This window comes from Ptychodera flava, chromosome 21 (assembly GCF_041260155.1).
Source record: "Ptychodera flava strain L36383 chromosome 21, AS_Pfla_20210202, whole genome shotgun sequence".
Lineage (NCBI taxonomy): Eukaryota > Metazoa > Hemichordata > Enteropneusta > Ptychoderidae > Ptychodera > Ptychodera flava.
In genome coordinates, this window is record NC_091948.1 from 35,912,673 (window position 1) to 35,933,893 (window position 21,221).

The following is a 21,221-nucleotide window of genomic DNA, read 5'->3' on the forward strand; positions in this document are numbered from 1 at the left end:
GACAGTTCATAGTGAAATGCTTACCATTTTGGAGGATTAAAACATGTAAAGGCAACTTTCCTGAATCCCAGCTTTGATATATTCTGAACCACCATTTATGTTATCTAAAAGAAATTGCTCATAATAGTTTGTCATGATAGGGTGGTCAAATAAATAGAGATAGAGAAAGTTCTAATTTCCATTTATGGTTGACTTGGTAAGGATAAAATAAAATTACTTTTTGGGGAAAAAAATAGAGTGGTCAATTAAAAGAGTGGTAAAGTGATAGGGTTTTTATGGTAAAGCTGGGCTGTAAGATTCCTCCTGTGCTATTTATAGCAATTATGCAATCTGTGTAAACAGTGCAATGAACGTGTTACATGATTCCTTATAATGCTTTTGATGACCTTGAACTTCTTAAGTTACAAACATTTGTCTCTTCAGTGTGCTTTCTCTGAGTACGTACAGTCTCAACTTATTCAACAGAACTTACTTACAATGTTAATTTGAAAGTTAAAATGTGCTTAGTTAATAGATTGAAAATACTGATATTAAAAGATAACCAGCTCAAGATTCTTTATAACCTGACAGATATGCTGTTTTTCTATGACGTAAATCTTGATTTAAGCAAGTCTTGTTTACTTTAATTGTAATGTAATTAACTCTCGTTTATTTGCTATTATAGACTAATATAGTCTCATGAAATATGCAAATCTGTATTTTTACGGAATTTTTTTCCATTTTTGGTCAGGCCATCCTGAAATGAGCTATCAAAGATATCCACCTTCTTCATCAATACATGTGTCACAAAAGGTTATTCTCTACATAACACAGCAGAGCTCTGTCAACTGTTGAGTAGCTTGTTTTTTCAAAACCGCTGGTCAGACAGCTTTAATATTTGGTTTACATGTCCTTAGGATGACCTTAGTGAGATCATTTCACACAGTCAGGAAATACTTAATTTTGTATCCATGTCTATAGTAGCTTCAGGGACTTTGGCCCTATGTTTAAGGTGGTTGGAAAGGCTATTTTTGCACCAATTCTTTTCTCAGAGTTAATGTCAAGTTTCAAGTGTTAGAATCAAGATATTTAGTTCAAATTTTCAGGATAACTCCCTTAGTTAATATTTTCTCCAAAAAATTTGCAGCCATGATTTTGAAATATGACACCAGTAAATATTAAAATTTAATTTTTCATATTTTTTTTACATATTTGAATTTAATAATAATTGGATAGTATTAATATTACCAAATTAGTTATTAATATGTTGACACTATTTATTGTAAGATTTGTACGGCAGGATTTGTAAATAAAATTTGTTTTTATGATTTTACATGGGTTTATATATCAAAAAATTATTAAAAATTCTTTCAAATTTCAAAATGTGATTTTTCAAAAAGTACTTCAAATACAGAAAAATTGTGCCGTACAAATCTTATCTGTAACCTTGTTAATAGGCTGTAAAAATTCCATGTCCATATCTCATTTCAAAGTTGGATTAAATTGGTATACAATATATGTAGGAAAACTGTTATTCTGTCAAAAATGTTGAAAACAAGCCATATTTGCACCCCTCTTTTAAAGTCATAGAGCAGTTTTTTTTGGTCAATCTCACTTTTGACACCTCTTTGACACTCAAAGAATCTAAAAATGCATTTACAATAGCAGTCACTCACTCTGAATGCCAGCACCACCTTGTCAAACTTTCCTGAAAAACAGCAAATAATGACTTTCCCTTTTCAAACATTTTATTAACAGCTAGGGGACCTCTACCATAGTTAATACACTAAGGACTCCCCAACTTCTTCTTATTTGGTCAGTTTTTCAGAAGTTTTAACAGGCTATAACTCTGCAATGCCTTTGTGCCCAAATGTCTAGTTTTTTTTATTCCACAGAGAATGTTGACTACTTTTATATTTTAATAGTTTAGTTGAAATTTATAACTGACGCTCTAGCCTTTCCAACCACCTTAAGGACAGTGGTTTGTTGTTAGAATACTGTCTCGAGGATATAGATACCGTGCACTGCACTGTGCAGGTCGAAGCCCCACCGGCCGACCAACTGCTGAGTAGGTTTTGCTGCTACAATCGTAAAATCATGGATAAATTGTTTCCAAATTTAGGATGATATTGTTGAACGATGTCAAAGTTTGGTGGATATCTTGAGGTGGGCATGTAATGCTTTTTGCCTTCGTGTACAGAACAGTGATATATGCGGGTGTCGATCGACGCTCATAACTTATAATGTCATTGTGAAATCGGGCCGATTTGACTTTTAAATAGGGGTCGTGTTTTTCTGGTGGTTGGAAAGGCGAGGCTGAAGTTGTGTTATACGCAGAAAGAAAACCAAAGATAGCATAATATTATTATAGTATGAATTATATCATTGAGTATGCCTTGTTATAATAATAGAAGTATGGACAATTTGTTTTTTGTCCTGTCAGTGTAAATTACGAGATTGGTGGACGAACATGTGAAAACTATAGATCTTGCGTTTGTTTGTGGTCTTTGTCTGACAAGCCGTTCCGATCTCCTTTATACTGTGCAGGGGAGAATGAATTACGTTCCTCATGGGTTTACAATATGTCAAAAGTACGAATTTTTGAGTGGATTTACAATTTTTTAATGCCAGTTAGTAAAATTACGAGCGAAAATTTGAGCTTCCCATTTCATCGGCGCGATCATGCAAGAAACCTCAGTCTGTATGCTGAAAGCGCTCAGTGTGTAAGTGTGTGGGAATTTTCGTAGTGTTTTTTCTCGCTTAATTTGGCAAATTATCAGCAAATACCTCAATAATTCAAGGTAACCCTTTCTTCTCAGTCGTTTCCTGGAGTTTCAAAGTCATACGAACGAAAATGAATGAAAAATTGCGATGCAAAAATCGTGCATCGGCGAGAGTGGCCGCCGTGTTTTCACCTCGCTATTTTTAGCCCACTGGGCCTGTGTATACACAGTGTACCGGTACACGTTCCTTCGCATTAGAGTGTAATGAAGTATAAAGAGACTGAGAGTATTCATACAGAAATAGCCCATGATTCAAGCGTGGTTTTCATGTTTTCGGTTGAATTTTGGCCAATAGTCGCTTTTTAGCGGGTTTTGAATTTTTTTTAAAGCATCTGAAAACATTAACATGACTTTTAATTAACAAACGAAATAAAAAAATAAGAAATGTAATTATTTATCTACAAAAGAAAAATGTTTTTGACAAGCTGAATCAATGTTTTGGAGGAGTGTGAGCTATTTTCGCGGGGATTCCCCGGACCTATCATTCATAGCTGTAGCGCTCGAAAACGCAGTCAGTTTCTGTGAAACGGGATGAAATTTTCTTTCAGGTGAGGCGTTTCAAGTTACTCTTGAGAAAAGTTTCTTATTTATCAGCTGTTGCTTTACCATTTCGTGACACTTTTTTTTTTTTCAATCACTTGTTGACCTGAAAAACAACGATATTTAGCACACTTTTTCAACAGATATTTAGTAAGTAGCCGCAGTACGGCTGTCAAAATACTACACTCAGTGTGACAGTTTTCGGACGACCTCAGTTTTCGGACAAACTTACAGTAAATGAGCCATGTAAGACCCCCTAGCCTCAGCCACGATAGAAAATTGCCATTGTTTCATAACATCAAATTTGATTGGTCAGGAGTGGATTTCTGGAAGTATTGTGGCCAATAGATAATGCCCAAACAAAACTACTATTCCTCAGTAAGTTTTATCAAGCATGCAAGTACATAAGGATTGGCTGGCCATTTTCTGTTGGAATTTTCCAAACGTAGACGGACTACAACTGTGTATACCAAGTAAGACAAGAGTGGAAAGAAAGCAGATAGCTTAGAAAACAAGATAACAGACACAAAGAAGCCCTAAGAGGATACAGAAACGGAACTTAAAATTGAAGGTCAGTACACAAAGTTGTACCTATATGCATACTGTACATGTCAGCAGCGACTTTGAAAATCAAGCAGCTCAAATAGGTCACTCATCAAAGGTATCTGGGACATATAGTGAGCTATGTTATGAGACTGTCACGTGAACACCGTGGTTGAACTAACACGACTACCAAAAGGTATTTCATGTGATGCAAGTGACACTATATAGTATTGAAAGTGCATTGTAAATCAAAGTATGATAGGAACACGAAATCATTTCTGACAAAGTCAATCAAAATTTTATTTATAATTTGTACCATAATTTGGCGATGTCAGTGAATTCATATGAAACTTCTGCAGTCATCCATATTTAGGCTGCGTTCACAAATAACGATTAGGGGGGGGGGGCTGGAGGAATTTCGATTGAAATCTTATTTTTTTTCAGATCCCCCCCTAAGTACCCCAAAAAATTTTCAAATGCCCCCCCTCTATATGGTCAAAATTTTTCAAGTCCCCCCCCCCTAACTATCACAGGCCCGCATATTTGTAAAGGATGTGAGCGCAGAAAAAATAAACATGTATAGCGCCGTTCCGCTCACAGGTGTTCAACACAACCTGTTTTAGCACTTTCTATAGTCATATTCCCAAGGCAAGTTCTTTAAATGCATCAGTGAATTTTTTAGATTTATTGGTCTAAAAGCCAACATGAGTTAAGGATGATAAATACCAAATTGTTCATTTTTCTGTCAAATTTTCAAAATTCTCTGAGAATACGCCTTAAAGTAAGACCCAGAATTGAGATGTGTCGCCAGTTCAAGATAAGGAATGGTTTCCGTGTAATTCACGATTTTTAAAAATCAAAACAAATGCACGTGGCTATCCCGGTTAAATAGGGGAGCTTTTGTAAACATTGTGGACACATTTGCATTGCTATTTCCATAATCCATCTTGAGTGACACAACGTTGCGTTGCACTAGCCAATTTACATAATGACGTGCTGTGACTTCTCCAAACACCAGGATTACTTCCGTCTGTAAACAATAAACCGTAATTAAATGTTTGTCGAAGCCTAGTCCAATAAACAAGTATTCGTACAGTTCCAGACATAGTCTACACCAGAGAGCAAGTAATTTTTCTTAGTGTGGTCAAGACATCGTGTCAACGACGATTTCTCAGCAGTGCGACGTTTTATCACTCTTTGCTTAGGGTTTGTCGGAGCCTGCACACGCCGCTTTACGGTGGTTGACGTCTTTTTCGCAATGTTAGATAAACAATTACACAGTTTTCATTCTAGGATTCAAAAACAACGGGCCACTGTTGGCCTCAACTCCTGTCCCAAGGGAGCCATTTTAGAAAATCGGGGGCCATCATCATTACACATGTAAAAACCTTGAATTTTCTGCAGAAAATACAAAAGTCTATCAAGTCAAGAAAAGGAGAATACTGGAGATCGGGCGCCCCGTAACCAACCAAGCCTACTGCAAAGTTGTCCCTTGTACGTACGCAACAGGCCCAATAATGGCAACAGCAAACCGTTTGGTTTGATTCAATTGTTTACGTAACTTATGTGATGAATTATTGATATGTCGGACTTGAACAACTGTACAAATTGCTAAGGACTGTGATTTTGACTGTGGAAACGATCATGATCAAAGCTTAGCGCACCGGTAGGATTTCTCCGAGAGTGTGGTAGGATTTCTCCGAGAGTGGCCCTCGATTTGCACGCATCGACAATTAGGCTACTCATACACTGATATAGCACGAGACTGTAACCCGTACGACCTAAATAAAGTGATCGATACATCAACTTTTAAACATAACTCGTATGTATTAGCAAATTTAAGATCATTGGTTCTAGCCAAAGGGTTTTACACAGCGGTGTTGTTCTATGCAAAGACCTGGCTACTCTGGAAAACGAGATGTGTTCGACCTATGTGTTGCTCTTCAAAACGATCATGGACGTTTTCCTTGCAGTGTTCAACGTTTCGTTTGTATGGACGGTAGACGTTGCAAACGCTTCAATTTAAGGGACTGGCCGATCATCCTGGGTTCATCAACTATACCGGTGATCTGCGACCTACCCTACCTGCGATCTACTCTTCCACTCATGAATAATTAATTAGGTTTATGCAAAAATGTACAGTTTTATGCACATTCCTTGTGCGCCCGTGAAAGATGGGTGAATAGATCGCAGGTATATACTGCGATCTATGCTGACTTGCGAGCTATGCTGCCTTACGATCTACGCTCCACGATTGCAGATTTTCAACCAAATGTAGCCGTTCATTCGGTCCGTTTACGGTGCATGATGTAATGGAGGCCCCCGGTGGAGGCCTTCAGCTGATTTATATTTCATTTTCATTTTGTACTTCAGATCCTTACAGCGAGCGCGAGCGTCGTTAGGAGCAAACTACAAATACGGCAAACTTTGCGTGCTTTTCGCTAATCACCGTTTTCGCTGTAATCTGAATGCAGCCAGTAATTTTGTTATGACGACTCTGACTGCAAACCTTCAAAATGGGATATTTAAAAATTTCATCTAGCCATCACTTCCTTGCATTGTGTCAAAAACTCTATACTAATGTCTGAGTAAAATAGAGGAAGGTTGCTCCACAATTCTCAGTAGTGTATTTTAATGTTTCGTACATGTGGTATGGTTCGACTGTGTTTTATTTCGGCATTATTAATATTCATGTTTTATCATGTGTATTGTGTACTATTTGGTGTAAGAAATTAGCCATGGTGAGATGGTTGTAATTACTTGCGATGTGAACGTAAGAAACTCATGATGGAATAAATAATGTCCTGACAAAGTTGAAGATGTAAGCATAATCGGCACATCCATCCTTTAATAAATCAAATAAATAAAATATTCATCCAATCGGTAGGCCTACAAGTATAGATCAAATTACTACAAGATAGAGTTGGGTAGATCGCATGGTTTTCTGTCAAACACACCTGCGATCAATACTTCCCTTCTACGCCACTCCAACAAATTACTTTACAGCACGCATATCTGTTCTTTCGGTCCTGGTTCACAGAAGAATTGCCACAAGCTAACTGCCACACCTCGATACGTACCGCGAATGTCGCAACATCTAACTTTAATAAATGAAGTCGGCCTATCTAAAGGCAGTGTCGGTCTGATCGCGGAACAATGATCATAATCTTAGACGCAGGTGACTGGGATCTATACTTCCCTCTGCGAGCAACGCTTCTCAAATATATTTTATTATTACCGTTCAATTGATAAATTTGATGTAATATTAAATCATACAAAATACAATTATCCAGGACCGATTATCGATGTCACAAGCGATTCACTGGCATCACCATAGTGGTGATCGCAGAGAGTATAGCTCAACTCCGCGATCTATACTTCCCTTGTGATCCCCCCCCCCATCTATACTTCTCTCTGCCACCTACGCTTCTCAAACGTACTATATTATTACAGTTCAATTTATAAACTTAAGTTAATATTAAATCATACTAAAACAATTATCCGGGATCGGGATCGTCGATGGCACAAACCTCGCAAAATACGATTCACTAGCATCACCACATTAGCAGCCAGTGTTGATCGCAGGAAGTATAGCTCGCAGGTAACTCTGCGATCCATCCTTCCCTTGCGATCTATACTTCCCTTTGCTATCTATGCTTCTCCGACCTATTTTATTATTACTATTCAGTTGATAACGATGTAATATTAAATCAGACCTAAACAATTATCCGGGATCGATTGCCTATGCAACAAGCCTCGCAACATACGATTCGTTGGCATCACCACGATGGCATGCACATGGCAGCGCTGCAGTGTTGATCGCAGGAAGTATAGCTCGCAGTTGACTCTGCAATCTATACTTCCCTAGCGATCTATACTTCCCTTTACCTCTGTAGGCTTCTCAAACGTATTTTATTATTACTAATCAGTTGATAAATTCGATGTAATACTAAATCACACCAAAACAATTATCTTGGACCGATTATCGATGTCGATGGCACAAACCTCGTAAAATACGATTCACTGTCATCATCACAATAGCAGCCAGTGTTGATCGCAGGAAGTACAGCTCGCAGGTGACTCTGCTCTGCGATCTCTACCTCCCTTGCGATCTATACTTCCCTCCGCTATCTATGCTTCTCCAACCTATCTTATTATTACTATTCAGTTGACAAATTCGATGTAATATCAAGTCATACCAAAACAATTATCCGGGATGCATTGTATAGTGTCAGGAAGTTTAGCTCGCAGGTATCTCTGCGATCTATACTTCCCTCTGCTATGTACGCTTCTCCAACGTGTTTTATTATTACCATTCAGTTGATAAATTAGATATAATATTAAATCATACAAGAAAATTATCAGGGATCGATTATCGATGTCATAAGCCTCGCAACATACGATTCACTAGCATCACCACAACGGCAGCCTGCAGTGTTGATCGCAGGAAGTATAGCTCGCAGGTAACTCTGCGATCTATACTTCCCTTGCGATCTATACTTCCCTTTACCTCTAGGCTTCTCCAACGTATTTTATTATTACTGTTCAGTTTATATATTCGATTTAACAATTATCCGAGATCGTTGATTGACCTCGATGCCACAAACATCGCAACATACTATTCATTGGGATCACCGCAATGGCATGCACATGGCAGGCAGAGTTGATCGCAGGAAGTATAGCTCGCAGGTAATTCTGCGATCTATACTTCCCCTGCGATCTATACTTCTTCCCTTTGCGATCAACTCTTCCCAGAAGCATTTTATTGTTTCGTTCGATTGATAATTCAAACTTAATACTACACATTCGAAAACAATTACACAGGACCAAATAATTTTCGATAGGCCCTACCACAAACCCTGCAAAATAAAATTCACATCCATCGCCGCGGGGAAGCCATGCAGTGTTGGTCGAAGGAAGTTTACCTCGCCGATACCTCTGCGATCTATACTTCCCTTGTGATCTACGCTTCCCAAATACATTTTGCTGGTTTCGTTCAATTTATAGACTCCAGTCAATACTAAGCCATTCTAAAACAATAATAAGGGGTTGGTTATCGATGCCAAAAACCTCACGACATAATAGTCACAGGCGTCACAGCCCCGGGGTCACAGCTCTTCAGTGCAGCCAATGTTAATGGTCGCCGGGCCGGGGAAAGGTAGTTCGCAGGTATAGCTTGAGCCTGGTAACCATAACACTTCCCTTCGAGACCACGCCAAAAAATAAAGATCCGAATTCTTTAAGTTTGGGACGGGGAGGGTTTTGTGGTGAGGGGGGGGTTAACCCAAAAAGTTTCATCCTGCAAAAACGATATTCTTGTTCGATTGTCTGACATGAAAGACATATATTGACCTGCTTATATTACAGGGACTTATCTTACTGATGAGCTTTTTTTTTATTAGAACATTGTCGTTATTTGCAACTTTCCGTCCTGGTAATGTTTTAAGTATGATTGGAATTATCACAGTGAAGATTAAATGGGAACCTCTGATTATTGATAAGCTTATTCATCAATTAAGGTTCAATGGAGGTGGGCGTTTGGATGTTGGGTCAGAAATTTTGAACTTTTGACGTCGTCTCTTATGCAGGTCATCTATTTTCCCATTGTCATCTATACTCCCATTGCCATCTATACTCCCATTGCCATCTATATATGTTTCGATAAAAAATCCATTAAAATTTGAACAGCGAGTCCCGCATGTCAATAGCCTATTGACAGGCGCGGGGTTGTAAGGTGCAATCGTACGCGGTAAACTTCTACAATCACTGTGGGCAAAATGGCCTCTATATTGTTCACTCAAAGTGTGACAATTTTTTGCCGCACATACGCTGAATGTGCGTAAAGAGAGCCAAATCAAGCTTCCGCGTAATGTTGAAAACTTCGCCGAATTTCCTAGCCGCACAGCTAAATATTCAGGAAAGAGATGCAGATTCCATTTCCTCATATGTTCCTCTGTCCATTATGATATTTCGGCAATAATTTCATGAAGGAATTCTTAAAATACCGAAGGGAAAATACTCTATGTAAAAATAGGCGAAAACACGGCCAACAGCACAAACGATCGTAAACTCGTCATTTCAGAAAAATAAGAGGGAAATTCAAAAATCGAAAACCATAGAGTTTTAGTGAACCTTCATGAGATGCTCAATCTTAAATATTGTGAGAAATAACAGCGAAATGAAAAAGTTGCTCCGGCGGGTTTTTTCAGATGTATTTTTCATTTTACGATGTGCCGAATAATCTCGATTCCCATAGAAAACAATGGCGTTTATGCGCGTCCGATCGACCGAACACATTGCAAACTTCTCGCCGGTTCAAATTTTTCAATTCTGAACCAATGATAACGAAAATTGGTACAATGACCCTCTGACTAATAAGCAAAAATCGTATCGTTTTAGATTTTTGAATTTCTTCGTTAAATTTTTTTATTGCCATTCTATTTATTCTGATCACTGAAATATACTGTTGCCGTCAACAATATGGCGATCTGACGGCGATTACATGTGCAGAACAAGGGTCTGAAATTGACGCAAAATAATCAGCAAGTGTGTCCTAAATTGTACAGATCAAATACCTGTCAGGTTGTTGTCTTTTATACAAAATTTGGGTGAATATGAACCATGAATATCGCAGTAAATTGGTAAAAATAACACGAAACGAAAGCGAACTGGTGTAGAGTCTCCACTGTGAACGTGTAGTGAACGTTATCGATCGATATTCTTTTGTTGCGAATTGTTACAATGTCGTGTTGCATATCCGCGGGTCGCATGGCGCCAAACTTGTCCAAAGAGCGCCAAAATATGCTGAGACATAAAAGTATCACCAAAACTAAACAAATTGTCTTCGATTCGATTTGAGTGGAAGAAAACAACCGATACGTTGATTTTAAGGCCGAGTTACACGAGGCAACTCGTTGAGCAACGCGACGAGCAACACGACAGGCAACGCGAGTTGCCCGCCGTGTTGCTTCGTTTGTATGATATCGTCGCGTCGCCCGAGGTGGTCAGGCGACGTCGCCCGGAAAACCGACATGTCGGTTTTTCAGGCGACGCGTCGCCCGTCGCTTGGACGAGTTGCCCCGTGTACACACTGCGTCGCGTCGCCTGAAGAAACCTTTGACCTCTACTCATGCGCAGAACAGTGATCCTGTTTGCGCTCAATGATTGTAACTTGTTAGTACATATAAATTTACAAAACTCGAACAGGAAATATACTATAAACTGTAAAAAAAATCAATCAATCAATATGTCAATAAATCAATAAATCTATAGACAAATCCAAAAAATATCCACCCTCTCTATCAATTCTACTTCAATCTTCGGTAAACTGGTGAATAACCGCTTCAATATTAGATAAACTGCTGAATGATAATTTCTCCTGAGGAGCCATCAATATTCTCCGTTGTCCTTATATATGGACTGATATTTACACGTACCGAAAGCATCGATCAGGTCGGGACGACACAGAGAATACAATCAGCCCGACGAAAGACAATGTGGAAGTAAAACTTTCTGATAATAATATGCTCGAGCGTCGCCACGTCATCATGATGTAAGTATTTTCCTCTTAGGCCTATACATCAAAGAAAAATGTCAATATATTTTCTTAAACCAAAGAATTAATCAATTAATCGAAATTATTTCATCCCTAATTTACCGATGAGCACATATAGACATGCCAGGCTCCAATAGATTGTACGCCAAAACGGACAATTTGCGAGATGTTTTGCGAAACGACGAATGTATCAAGTGTCATTTTGCTTGCGCCTACACCAGGTCATTCTCCCCATGAGGAGGGATAAGTACCAAAGAGAACAAAAATTGCCTTTCTCAAGGCAGATAAGTGGAGGCGGTAGCAATGGCGGTAACCATAAACAAAATTGCGAAACAATTTCCCAATTTCACAGAATTTCGCACGGTTCAGATTTTTGGACATGTGTCTGTCCTTCAAGTGAATGTTAGTAAATCCGAAGCACTACTATGGCTCGGTTTATGGAAAAATAGACGCGACACCTCGGCAGGTTTGAAATTGGAATCTTCATCAAAATAATTATTAGGGATTTACTTTGGTTACGACCGTTTAAGACTTCTACTTAACTGGGAGAAAAAAAATCGAAAGGATTAAGACCGTTTTGAAACTTTGGTCAAAGCTTAAGCTAAGTCTGTATAGTAAAATCACTATCACCCAATTAGTAGCTCTTTTTTTACGTATTGTTAATTCTTGGTGCTTTTGATGAACTTTTGAAGCCGTTCAATCAAGCATTTTTCAAGTTTTTTATGGAATAATGGGCCTGACAGAATAAAAAGACTCACATTGCTTGGAACGTACGAACGTGGAAGGCTCAAGATGCCCGACATCTTTGCCCTCCATGATGCATTCTATGCTTCATGGATTCGTAGACTGTGCGATTCAACGATCGCTCGCTGGTAAGCTGAAAGTGCTAGAATAATGAACATATGACCTATTGTACGACAATATTTTGTACCCGTTAACCTTAACCATGAGCTGATAATTTGCATTTTCATAACTTAATATATTTTTATTAATTCAAATTTTATTCGGAGCGATTTTATTCGTATCGTACATTTTCAAGGCAACCAGTTAATATTTCAATCGCACCACCCTGCTTCTGTTAATTCTGTCCTTACCCTATGTTACCAATCAAGCATACCCGTGAAGCCATCTCGACATGACAAACATGTCTCTATAAGAATATTCGAAATAATTCTAGCTGTACATTTATTTAGTGATTATCACGACTCATCTAGTAAGATTTTTCGAAAATATCCTTCATTAATCCGATCTATAGATTATTTAGTAGGAGTTTCCTTTAATTCGACGATTTGAAATATTACTATTTTTGTGGTCATATTGCGGTTTGCCACGATCTAGAGAACCGTTTTGATAGTGGGCCGCCACGAAACACAGTCCGCTCTTCAAGCATGCGCACCGTAATCTTTTGTAAGGAAACTAGCGACAAGTTGCCTAACGAGTTGCCTCGTGTAACTGTTCCAGTCGCGTCGCTTGATGCGTTGCCTACCGCGTTGCTCGTCGTGTTGCTCGGCGAGTTGCCTCGTGCAACTCGGCCTTTATGGTACATAAGTCAATGTATACGGGCTGTCATGGAAAAAGTCATGGCGTAACCTGAAAATACGAGCGACAGGCGAGCAAATTTCGATCGATATTTTATTGAAATGAAATTGATACAATGTTCGCTGTCGTCACTAGCAACCAGCCCAAAGCGTTGTCCGGCGGGGGCGCTGTACCCCACTGTACTGAACAATTTAGGGTCCTTTTTGCCCATAGTGAATTACTCAAAATTACGACTTTATTCATAATTGAGTGTTCAAAGGCTTTATCAAGCATTCTAACAAGCCTTGGACAGTTTATTAGGCTTAAATATGGTGTATTTTGGCGAAAAATCTCCCGCGTGTCAATAGCCACATCCTGGCTATTGACAGGCGCGGCGTTGGTGCAACATATCGTACACGGTAAAGTCTACAATTACTCAAGATTGCAGCGACTTTGTCCATAATTGAGTGTACAGAGGCTTTATCAAGCATTCTAAAAAGCATTGGACAGTTTATTAGGCTTAAATATGGTGAATTTTGACGAAAAACCTCCCGCGTGTCAATATAGCCAACTTTTGTCTATTGACAGGCGCCTGTCAATAGCCGGATTCTGTCTATTGACAGGCGCCACGTCCTAAAATAATAGAATTCTTCTCCTTTCTAACATTGGAAAGGGTACTAAACATGGACAAGAAGTTCATCCCATCCGTAAGCATAACCTCTCTGTGATTGAGTGATCGTAAAAACCACCTTCTCCCATTACATTTTCGTATTTACCAGACTCCACTTTGAAATAGGCAGTGTAGTCTGAATAGAAGTCGCTGTCATGCATTTGTAGCAATATTTGCATAAATCTAATTAATTATTCATGAGTGGAAGAGTAGATCGCAGGTAGGGTAGGTCGCAGATCAGGGGCATTAAAAATCCGAGTGTCGACTAGCTTTCCACCTTTACGCAGCGGCCAGTGCCGTTGTTTTATATTCAGCGGCCATGCCACATGCGTACGGCTCAAAAACACCGTTGCCCCTACATCAGTCCTCTCTACCCAGCTTCCTATGTACCACCATATATGCTGTAGAGGGTATTTAATTGCAAAGGTTGATAGGTAACTGAATCGTTTTACATGTCACACTATGACTGAGGTAATGACCTTCGGGGAGCTACGCGAATATATGTGTCAGCTGCAATCAGATCTCTAAAATCAGGGAAAGCCTGTGGTGATGATGCAATTTTAAATGAAATGATTAAAAGTGGTTCTGCCATTTTGATGCCAGCTTTACTTAAGATTTTCAATACTGTGTTGAGTTCTGAACTTTTTCCTACTATTTGGGCCAAAGGACATATAGTGCCTATCCACAAGTCTGGGTCAGAATATGACCCTACAAATTACAGAGGTATTACTGTTAGTAGTTGTATTGGTAAACTTTTTACTGTGATTCTCAATAACAGAGCAAACAAGTTTATTAACGGGAATAATTTACTTAATTGTGAACAAATAGGTTTTCAAAAAGGTCATCGCACTTCAGATCACATTTTTGTATTGAAATCTCTTATCAATTACTACAAGCACAAGAGTAGATCTAGACATTTATTTACATGCTTTGTTGACCTCCAGAAAGCTTTTGACAGTGTCTGGCATATGGGATTGTTTTATAAGTTATCTAAACAAGGTTTTAGCAGTAAGTTTTTAAATATTATCAAGTCTCTGTATGACAACATTACATCTTGTATCAAGTTACCATCTGGTTTTACTAATTATTTTCATTCACACATTGGTACCAGACAAGGCTGCAATCTCAGTCCTACATTGTTTAATCTCTTTTTGAATGATTTGCCATCTATACTTAACAAAGAATGTATTGATGCTCCATTACTAGTCAATAGAAAACTACCAATACTTATGTTTGCTGATGATATTGTACTTTTATCAACCACAGTGCATGGTTTACAGCATTCACTTCAACTGCTTGAATCTTATTGTAGTAAATGGCAACTTTCAATAAGCCTCAAGAAAACAAAAGTTATGGTTTTCAATGCTAATTTTAATCCCCACAAATTTAGTATCTTTATCCAAAAGAAAAAATTGGAGATTGTTCCCTCCTATACCTACTTGGGTATTACTTTTACTTCATCTGCGAACTTTAAAAAAGCCAGGTCAGTTTTGAAAAACAAAGCATCGAGGGCGTTGTTCACTTACATGAAAGCTTTCAACTCTCTCAATGGAACACCAGTTGGGGTTCAATTACATTTATTTGATTCATTAGTAAAACCTGTGTTGCTTTATGGATCTGAGGTGTGGGGTGCTTACTTATTCAGAAAAGTCAGTGTGGAAAGATTTACAGATTATTTTGCAAAACCTGTCAGTGAATTTGAGTCAATTCATATGAAAGCATGTAAACACATTCTTGGCGTTAGTAAAACTGCCAGCATCCATGCTTGTCTTGGTGAAACTTGGGCGTTACCCGTTACTGATATCAGTTATTTTGAATGTTATTAAATTTTGGTTCGCCTTAAGAATTTGTCCAAGGGCAGTTTGCTGTATACTGCATTTGAACTCGAAAAAAGCTTACACAAGAAAGGTTTCTCGTGTTTCTTACATTTTGTGAGTCTGTTCTTCTACTGTGCAATTTTAGCATTTTGAATTGTGAGAAATGTAAACCTTCAACAGTTATCGAACTTGTGAAAAAGTCTTTAAAGTCTAAATTTAAGGAAGCCTGGAAAAATGCCTTGTCAAAAAATAACAAATTAAATGTATACTGTAGTATTAAAAACATGTTTAAATGTGAAAATTATCTATCACTTGTTAAGTCTCCATTTCACAGAATTGCTTTGACAAAGGCAAGAATTTCTGATCATACTTTTGCAATAGAAATTGGTCGTTTTAAAAACATCCAAGACATCTTAGACTTTGTACCCTTTGTCATTCTGGTGTTGGTGATGAAATCCATTGTATTTTATTATGTCCAAGTAAACCAGCACACACTGTACGAACAATTTACTTAGAAATGATTTTTAACATTCAGAACCAGCTAAAATGCTTTGACAATGATTCTCTTTTTAAGTACTTTTTGTCATGTACTGACAGTTGCATTGTTCATGTTGTTGCAAAATACATGAATGAATTGTTACAGATTTTCAGTCAGAAAGTTTAATTACTTTTGAGCTAATGTGAATGAAGTGAATCTGAAAACTTTTCAGTGTTATACATTTTCTTCCCCTTCTTTTTCTTTCTGAGCCAATGTCATTATTGTGAACACGGCTAATAAATAAATAAATAAAATATGAACTACGCCTACGTGAACTCTGCGTGATCGACCCATTCATATAATGTTGCGCCCTTAGTGGCGCGTCAAACGTAGAAATGAGGGCCATTCGAGATTTTATTGCGCAATGGCGCGTCCTAGAATTAACTTTGCAATTAGTGCGATAGTACGCTATCAAGTCTACGGTTCTGCAATGTCTATATAGCGTGTGAGGGGAGTGTGATCTGGGGAACGCAAACAAGCTTATCTGCATATGAATTTAGGACACGCCCGCTATCAGTAATGACTGCTGACGTCATTGTTTTTCCCACTGAAGCCATTCGCTGTGGCGATGTGTCGACACGCAAGGCTCCAAAAATTGGTAGTTTTCCGCGATTTATTTTATTTTCCTGGGACTTTTCTCTGAACAACTGTCATTCCCGGCCGACATCATCACTTGGTAACAAAGTATGTCAGTGTTGAGGCTCGTGCACGTCTAATTATCAAATGCCGTAGCGTAGAAGTATCAAAACATGTTTTTTGCGTTTTTCTCGAATTCAATGTGTGAATGAAGTACCCTTCTTTGGCACCTCGTCAATTCGCGCTCACAAACACTAGCTGCTTGAAATTCACACCGTCCATTGGAAACATAATGAACTCAAAATCCGTGTCTGGGATTTCCTTTATATGCCTTTGTTATTTTTTAATGCGCTCTTAAAGGTGTTGGACGAAGGTGCTTTTCAAGGAATTTTAATTATCACGCCACATAATTTGAATGGAGCCTCCGAGAAAAAATCGCAGACACGGTTTTGAAGGATATTGTCAAGGCTTGTCAATGAAGAAATTCCAACCGGAAATCTTGCAGCGTGTTTGCATAAGGCCGGGAAAACCGGTTTTTGGAAGGTTCAGCAAAACGCTTGTCACGTGACTCTTATGCAAATAATGACCGTGCACTGTGCTTGGTCGGATAGCTCAATATCAGGGCTTTCAGAAAATGTATACTTTATTGGGGTTTGGGACATGTTCAATTGAGAAAAAAATAAAAATCTGAAAGTGCCTAAAAGGTATTTATCATCCTTAATCCAACTCTGGCCAGGTCAATTGCTCCTGCTGAAGAGCACACAAAATGACAATCATGAGAGAGTAGGAAAATTGTGAATTTTGGCTAATTGCCATATTGCACAGTGACCTACCAAAAATTTGTTTCAAAACTACAAGACATATATGGATTAGATGCTACTCAAAATTGACAACACTGGAAGGTAAAATGTTTCATCAAATAAATGTTTTATTCTCTGAAATTTTGGGTGTAATAATTTTAAATTTGTTTAAAAAATAAATAATTCCATTTGGTCACATATTTTTTCTTTTAGTCTTTACTGTTCAAAGTTTTACATCAGATTCTGTAACATTTTATAACAAGAATGTGAAAATTTAGAAAATCAAGCATGGTGACCCCATCTTTTTTCTTTAATACCCGTATTTGATTATTCTCATATGCCAGAATTCAAATATTTCTATGTGTTCTTCCATGTGTTGCTCTCTGGCCTGATCTTGTGTACAAGTATGTTTCACTGTCATGAGCATCATTTGACCCAAACTCTTCTGCATGTACATCAGAGTCAGAGCTATCTCTTGCAATGATCAGGTATGCAGTGACAGTGACACTGCAGGAGGAGAGCATTAATGATAGTGACACTACCCGTAGGCAGTAGCTGTATTAACTTTGATAATTTTGGCAATATTTTTGTTCAGTTTTACAACTGCATTCTTGTTCTACTCCCTACAGCATGTTGAATTGTCTAGTATTCAGCTAATGCTATCACAGCCTATATATGTGTACCATGCATTAAAACACTGACAACTGACTGTCAGCCTGGACTCCAATTAAATTATCACCAAATACGTATTTATATTTATATATACAGGCTTTGTTGACAAACTAAATATTGTGTGTTTGCGCATGCTGTAGGGAGATAGCAGGAAACTATATTTGTTCCATTGCATAGAAATATTGCAGAAATCATTAATAGTTGCAGCTTCTGCCCAGGTTAGGAGGCTAAAGTTTGTTTTTTACGACAAACCACACATTTAGATTTTTTCGAGATACAAGTCATGAAATGTGACAAAATGGTTCTAAATTTTGTTAAATTATTACTATGATGACATTAAAAATGGTATTCATTTTTCATTGAATTATCTACAAAAACTTGGAATAGGAAAATGTAAAACACAAAAGGGAACCAAAATTTTCAAGTCCCCCCCCCCTACAGGTAGAGCAAAATTTTCAAGTCCCCCCCCCCCTCTACTACCCCAAAATTTTCGAATCCCCCCCCCTGAATTCCTCCAGCCCCCCCCCCCCCCTATCGTTTTTTGTGAACGCAGCCTTAGTAATAGTAAATACAGTATTTTTTGGCTTGGCATATTACTACTTATCACTGTTTATGACCACTGTAAATGTTCACTTATTACTTCTGAATGTTCGTGAGAGTGTGGGACAAGACTGGCACTTTCTACAACGAATAACTTTAATGAGTTTGTTAATTCATCTCTACAAGCTTTGCATTTGTATTTCTATGTCTCATATTTTCAAGACTGTTGACTTGAATTGATAAAGTTTATTTTGACATGTCATGTCTACTTTTCATGTTATATTTTTTGCTAAAATCAGATTTAATTTCTCTTTCAGATAACTCTAATGTGGCATTAGCATGACAGAGAATGACATGTCATGATGTATGAATGGTGCAAAAGGGGAGACATGATTATATAGGTTGCAACTCTATCGCAAAAGACAACAGTTAGTGTTGAAACATGCTCAAATGACGGAGTATGGCAACTGCTGTCTTGCTTCAGCTACAGACAGTGCACATTTGTAGATTTGTCTGAAACTTGTGAAAGCTCTGTTTGAACCTGAGATTTGATCGAAGGATGACAATAAAGGTGTTATTTAATGAAGTATTAATTTGTGTTTGTACCATCATTCAGTGTAGTCCATATAAAATAGATGTTGCTTTTTGCTTGTACAGTGTCTCACTTTGCAAATTCCCAGTTTACTAACAAATTTAGCAATTTACTTAAGCTTTTGAGACTGAATTTGTAAATTTACTAAGTATTTTCGGAAGCCAGAGGGGAAACAGGCATACCAGCGTGATGGGTGACCAGAAAGTCCATGGAAATCAAGCAGGTTCTTACATGAATATCGCTGTTTGATGTGTTGATTTGTGACACACTATGCTAACATGTTTCAACATCCAAAGAAACATATTAATCAATATTTTAATTTTGTATTGGGATATCACAAAACAATGTTGTGATCATCGCGGTCCAGCTGTTATGAGTAAGCATGTGTACTTGGCTGGACCGATCAAGTTTCTGCAAAAAGTCAATTCACTGTCATTGACAAGCTAAAGTGACGTCTTTAATAAATGTGTCCATTCAATATCCAAAGAAAATCAAGGCTATCAATGACACGAAGAAAGTCTATTTTTATTTTAAACTACAGTTCTTTGATGCAGTGCAGTCGTCCAATCATCCATCATCATGGCAGATGTAGTGCATGCAATACACAGTCCACATTGTCAAGTCATGCGTGCATGTTTTCCCGTTATAATTCAATCGGGTCAAAATTTTGTAGCAAGGAACATACCAAATCTAGCAGATAAATCAATTTGGATGATCTATGTTGATCTATGCAAATTCCAAGTTTGTTGGACATGTGAAAATTATGTTTTTTTTGCCTTCATGTATGAGATGGCACATTTACCAAGCTAGACGCTCACTGCTAAAAAACAATAGGTTTGTTTCACATTTCAACCCTTTCTTTGCATCTTTCTCAGCAACATTCCCAAAACCTCTCTCCTTGCATTCCTGCCGCTAAATGCACAAGGAGCACAGTGTCATCATTGACGCTATTTTTATTATTCAGGCGCTCATCATTCTCTCACTCTAATCACCTGCGGCTGTTCCTATGCTGCAGACAACACTTGGTGTATGATCATATGACCAAGCACTATTTCAAAGACTATTTTCATAGGGAAATTGTTTTGAAAATACCCTCAGATGTCACTTTTTTAGAACCAGTAAGGAACTGGATGGCATCTCTTTTCATATCACATGTCATGCTTTGGTGAATTAGGACATGAACATGTGGCATGTTATCAAAAGACATATTGAATTACAAAGAAATGAACTTCAGATAATGTAGAAAAGAGAATAACCTTACTGTCCAATAAATAATTGGTTGCTTCACTGAATAAATACGTGTACATTGAAGTAAACTAGACAGAATAAATAGACCTATTGTCGTATCAATGTCTGTGTTTTCATGTGTATCTGTTCGAGGGCATTGCATCTTAAAAACAGCCCATTGGATCAGAATCTAATTTGATACACACATTTTTTTTGCAATGGCAAAAAGTCATCAGATTTGGCAGAAGTAGCTTGCATAAATGATGAAAATGAGTAAACTGATTTGTTAAGTGGATCAGATGTTATCTGAATTACAGCATCAGCTCCATACATTTTATCAAAAATGGTGATCAAAGAAAGATATGACAGATATCTAGATCATTGGGCATTTTCATATCAATGGTGTTGCTCATTTGCACAGTAATAATTTTTAAAGCTATTCAGCATTTTCTTATCAGCTACTCAGTTATTTGCATATTTAACAAACCTTCATAATTCTGGACTTAAAACTTGTGAGACTTTTTTACCATTTAGCATTTGCAGCTTATTAGTAGTTTCCACTAAAGTGAATTTTCACAATTAGGGATGTAAAACTTGAAATACTTGACATCCGTTGCCGAAACGTAAAACATCCATTTCAGACGACTGAGACACATATTAAAACTCAGGCCTGGAATTCATGAAATGATGGTGATATTTGCAATTGTAAATTTTGGGGTCAGTATTCCCATTTTTAGCAGACAACTTTTTCTCTGAAAGTACCTTTAAGACAGCTTTCAGACTTGCTTTGTAAGCTGCCAAGCTTGGTGATTTCATGGATATTTGATAAAATGATTTTTGAAACTTGCTTGTATAAGGGCCAAACTCTTAC

The 21,221-nt window shown here is 37.8% G+C and overlaps 1 protein-coding gene across 5 annotated transcripts in view; it reads left to right on the forward strand.

Annotated features, from left to right (window-relative positions):
- Positions 1-21,221, forward strand: part of LOC139122136 (solute carrier family 12 member 2-like) — a 215,996-nt gene that overhangs the window by 131,857 nt on the left and 62,918 nt on the right. The window lies entirely within an intron of this gene.